Consider the following 6000-nt stretch of genomic DNA (forward strand, 5'->3'; position numbering starts at 1 on the left):
ATTGGATTAATCTAACAAGATAGTCACTGGATACAAGGTCGTGAGTATAAAGCGGTATCGGGTTGTTCGGGGCTCTTTGCAATGTCTAGAGACCTACCGGCTGGGACAAAAAAGATTTCGGCAAGCAGTCGAAGGACATCCATATAGATTTATGGTAAATTCTTGCAGTTGTTTATATTCTAACAGTCAAAAATTGATAAACTGCTTGAATATTAGCTAATCTCCATACTACCTTCTACAGCCAGACACCCGACGCATTCTCGAGCAGGAAAGCACGTAATACGACATGAGTGGTGAACCCGACGTGAAAGCTTGAGGTGGAAGGTATTGGATTTCGTTTGATTTTATTTTTATTTTTATGGAGAACGAAAATAAAAATTTTGAAGGATCTTTGGGAGGAGTTTCTGGTAGGGGGTCTTCTAAAGGACAAGGTATGTACATGGATCCGTCTATTGCAAGTATGTTTCAAGCCTTCTCATTATCAATGCAGCAACAGCAAAGCAATGATCGAAAGGAAGCTTAGGCAACCAAAGCATTGCAAGCAGTGGTCAATAAAATTGATCAATTTGATGGAAGGAATATTTCAAGGTATTTAAGATGTTATGTTCGTGAAATGGAATTAAATCGGGTTTCTGAGAAGAAAATAGTTGAATTATTTAGACTTGTCACGATACCGGAGATAAAAGACCATATTACATCGATTACGGATCGTTATGGGAATTCATGGGAGGTTTTTTCACATGCATTGAAAGACGAATATTTCTTGGAAGATGCTGATCGTGTTACTAAGAAGCTGTATCTGGAATGGATTGAACGGCCTAATAAGAATTTGAAAGCAACAGAGCTACTAAGGGAATTTGAGAGGCAGTACTCTCAATTGTCGAAGGTAGAAAAATTGACATTGGAGCCGAATAAATTTGATCTATTTCTTCAAGCTGCTGATGGAGAATTGCAAGGGAAATTAGAACTCTTTCTTGAAGATGCGGTGGGGTTGCTTACAAAAAGAGAAAGGAGGACGGATAGGAGCAATATTCCGAAAACAGTACAAGCACCCAAAGCTCCAGTACGTACAACACCACCGACAATGCCTACAATTCAACCTTCGACATCCTTGTCAAAGAAAGCAGATATGGGTATGGAAGAAATTATACGAGGAATGCGAGATCTTCAAATCAAATTGGCAAGACTTGAAGAGAATACTTCTATAAATAATTTGAAGAATATTTCAAAGCAAAGATATGTACAAAGATGCATTTGGTGTGATGACGCTTCACACACTAGAAAAGATTGCAATGAATTTAATAATATGATATAGCAAGGAATTATTTGCTCGAAAGATGGAAAGGTAGCATTAAAAGATAGGGAGGATCTTCTTCAAACCAATTTTGGCAAGGGAGGAATGAGAGCATTGGTTCAAGATTACTTAAAAGAGCATGAAATAGCTGCACGAGAAAGTGCAAGTTATGGTGCTAGAGTAGATGATGACCTTGGTGGAAGTACGGAAACTAGTGAGTTTTGGGCTTCTGCCATTTCTACAATGCAAGAAGGGAAATTACCTCGAGAAGCGTTATTTAGGACTGCAGCTACAATACGAGGTGCAACAAGATAGGAGGATCCTGTTAAGTTTCTTTCAGTTCATGCATATATTGCTAAGAGCCAACATGAAGCTTTGATGGAAGAAAAGAGACGAGGAAATTTTGATGATACGAGAGAAGAAAATTCTTCTAAGAGGCAAACTCGAGGAGACAAGGCTTAGGAGGCAACTTCACAAGAATTGCTTGTAAAAGATACCTCAGCATCATTGAAAGAAAAAACAAGGGAGACAAAAGATAAGGGCAAATCAATTGCTTATAAGCTACTTTTTGACATTGAAGAGGCAACAAATTTGAAAGGGGTATTGAAAGAACGTATATTAAACGCTAAGATGGAATTCACATTGAAAGAAGTTTTAAAAATTGTAAAGAAGGACTTTCATGATGTTATCATTGACAACATTAAGCGAAAGAGGCAATTAATGGACGAAATTAAAATGAGTCATACTATTGATGCAAGAATATATAAAGTTGAAGATGAGGTTGATATTGGTTACAAGCAATCAACAAATGAAAAGAATGGATATAATCAACGAGTACATTTTGAAGATTCTAGTGACAAGGAAATGGAAACTTTGAGCCATTATACTCGAAAGCATTGAGCAAGGGCAACTACAGAGGTATTGGTGAAAGTAGGAGATATAGAAGAACCAATTGTTGCTTTAGTCGACCATGGTTTTGAAATAAATCTCATGTCTAAAGATCTTTATAAGAAGCAAAAATGGCCAATTGATATGGAACATGGATGGGCAATACGAGCAGCTAATAACACATAGGGCGAATTATATGGAGCTTGTCCAGATATTAAAATTTGGATTGGAGATGTTGCGATGGAGTAACATTTTTTTGTTCAAGATACAACATCTTATCCGTTGATTTTAGGACAACCTTATATTACGGCAACACGGATGGAAACAAAAGTACTTGACGATGGTTTTGCTTATGCAAGAGTACGTAGCGAAGATGTGAGGAAAGCTGTATAATTTCCACCAGTACCTCCAAACCATGAACGGAATCGAGATAGGTTGAAGGAGAAACCATTGCCAAAGATTGTTGAAGGATTTAAGGATTTTGGAGAGGTACCACTGTAAAGCGAGATTATCGAGGTATAAAAAAGGTGGTACTCTCGCGAGATGAAGGTACCTTTGATGCGAGTTTTATTGGTATATTGGAGAATGGAAATATTATGTATAAGAAATTTGATGATTTTAAAAGAAAAGAAAGAAAAAGATTATATGATATTGAAGGACAATTACGCAAGTTAGGTACATTGCAAGATGATGAGAGGATTTTAGGTATATATGAAGAAAATGGACTGGAAGATTCATTGGAATTGATTACATCTATTGGGTTAGGAGATAATGATAAGATTGTTGAAATTCATTCAAGAGAGGTTTATACCATACTTGAATCTTTTCAAGCACCAGTAGTCACTGTAGAGACGAGATATAAAACGGTAGATAAGAAGGTAAAGCTTGTTGCCGGACCATTGCCAGAAGATTCTAAAGAACAAATGGGAGAAGCATCAAAAGAAGCAAGTTTAAGAGATCCAATGAGTATTGGACATCAGTTTACTAAAGAGACTTTTGAAGAATTGAAGATTGGTTCTGATGGTTCTTTATTGCCGGAGGAAATTACTTGCTTCAAAATGATGTTGGCTAAACAAGGTAGATCGTTTGCCTTCGAATCTCATGAAATTAGGTGTGTGGATCCAAATATTATAACACCTATGGTTATCTTCACTGTACCGCATGTACCTTGAAATCTAAGACTGATTCCAATACCAAGGGCTTATTTACCTAAATTGGTGGAACTATTAAAAGAAAAGATAAAGATGAAAATTTTGGAACCCTCATTTGCGCTGTATTCTAGTCGATGGTTTATGGTACCTAAGAAGAATGGGTCACTACGGTTTATTCAAGATATGCAACCAGTGAATGCAGTAACTGTCAGGAACGCAGGAATTGGACCTATTGTGGATGAGTTTATTGAGGTGTTTGCAGGACGGGCGATCTATTCAATAGGTGACTTGTATTCAGGTTATGATTAATTTCAACTTGCCAAAGGAAGTAGAGATATGACGACGATGAGGACACCGCTTGGATTGGTTAGAATGTGCACTATTCCTCAAGGCGCGACCAACTCAGTTGCACATATGATGAATGGGATGAATAAGGTATTGAGAGATTTTATTCCGGAAAGGACTATGCCTTTTCTGGATGATGTTCCTATAAAAGGGTGCAGAGAAGGAGACAAGGATGAAACTTTAGATAAGAAGGGGTGTCGCAAATTTGTTGTTGATCATATACAAGATTGTGAAAAGATTTTAACTCGGCTTGGAGAAGTTCATCTTACATTATCGGGTATGAAGTCCATATTTGGAGTACAAGAGGTTGTAATTGTTGGACATTTATGCGGATCTTACGGAAGAAAACCAGATCCGACTAAAGTTGATGCAATTGGAAGGATGAAAGAGGATTGTAGTTCTTTAACAGAGGTTCGCAGGTTTTTGGGTGCATGTGTATTTTATCGAATCTGGATCCCTCATTTTGCTCACATAGCGGATCCATTATATGAATTGTTACGCAAGGGTTACCAATTTGAATGGAAAGAAAGGCATATTCAGGCAATGCAAAGATTGAAGAAATTATTGATGCCACCTCCAATATTGCGGAAGGTTGATTATAATTGCAATAGACTAGTGATTCTTACTGTAGACGCTAGTCCAATTGCCGTTGGATGGGCGGTGGGTCAAGATGATTCGAATGGGAGTAGATTTGCAGTTCGATTTGGGGCTAAAGTTTTAAGTATTAGTCAGCGTGCATATTCGTAAGTCAAAAGAGAACTTTGGGGAGTCATTTCGGCTATGAAAGCTGAAAAGGACTATTTGATTGGGGCAGTAGTAGTAATTGAAACAGATTGCTTGCCATTGCTTGGAATGATTACTAACTGTTCAACGCCAGATATTACAATGTTGAGATGGATTGCTTATATTAAGTCACTAAATCCAAAATTTAAGCATTTTACTGGGAAAGATAATTTAATAGCAGACATGCTATTTCCAGCAAGATACGAGAGGGAGGACGAAATGGTTGAAGACATTAATGACGTCAGATTAAAATTCTATTCAATATCAAATCTCAACAGAGAAGACAAGCTATTTCTTGAAGAATCTTATGAAGGAGAATTATTGGATATTGGTCTTTACTTGAATACCTTGACTAAGCAGGGAAATTGGTCTACAAAAAAATTCAAACAAATAAGAAAAAAAGCATATGGATTTTTGCTTCGAGATGGATTCTTATGGAAGAGACTGAAGAAAGGAATTGGGATGCCACAACGAGTGATAGGCAAAAAGGAAGAAAAACTAAAATTATTAAAGGAGTTTCATGATAGTTTATGGGCAGGGCATAGAGGAATCTGGGCTACTTTTGCTAAACTCAAGGAACAATATTGGTGGAAAAATATGTATCGAGATGTGCTCTCATTTGTAGAGTCATGTGAAATCTGTCAATCGTATTCTAATATCCGACATCGAGATGGTCTTCATCCTACATATCCTCTAGCTATTTATTTTAAATGGGTTGTTGATTTGGTTACTATGTCTGTTGGGTTATGGCAGATGAGATATTTGGTCTTCGCTCGTGAAGATTTATCAAATCAAGTAGAAGGAAGAGCATTGAGGACAAAATCTATAGAGGAGATTTGTAGGTTTTTGCTTGAAGATGTCATTTGCCGCTATGGATGTCTAGGAAAAATCGTTGCAGATCATGGAGAATTCAATGCACAAGAAGCTCGTAAGTTCTTTGAAAAATGTGGAGTTAAACTATCAGTGACTATTGCTTATAATCCGGAAGGGAATGCAAAAAGCGAACGCGGTCACCCACCGATTGTCAAAGCATTAGTTAAAGCTTGTAATGGGAAAGTTAGAGAGTGGCCACGGCTTTTGTCATTTGCATTATGGGCTGATCGAACAACACATAGTTCAGTGACAGGATATATGCCAGTAGAACTTATGACAGGTCGAAAACCAATTATGCCGATTGAAGAAAAGGTACTTACTTGGAGTATGCTACCATGTGAAGATGGATTGACAAGAAAAGAACTTCTAGCTATTAGGATTCGACAATTGGAGCAAAGATCGGAAGATGTGCACATAGCATTAGAAAGGTTAAAAAGAGCAAGGTTACAAAACAAGGCGCGATTCGATAAGCAACATCGATTGAGACCTAAAGCAATCAAAGAAGGTGACTGGATACTTATTTATGACAATAGTCTGGATAATCAACATAGTACTTTGCGGAAATTTTTAAATGGTTGGTTTGCACCATATGTAGTAACAACTGTTCATGATAATGCGACTTAGTCATTACGGGAGTTAGATGGTACAAACTTGAAAATACAAATT

The sequence above is a fragment of the Physcomitrium patens genome, chromosome 8, assembly GCF_059467195.1.
Source record: "Physcomitrium patens ecotype Gransden chromosome 8, ASM5946719v1, whole genome shotgun sequence".
Taxonomy (NCBI): domain Eukaryota; kingdom Viridiplantae; phylum Streptophyta; class Bryopsida; order Funariales; family Funariaceae; genus Physcomitrium; species Physcomitrium patens.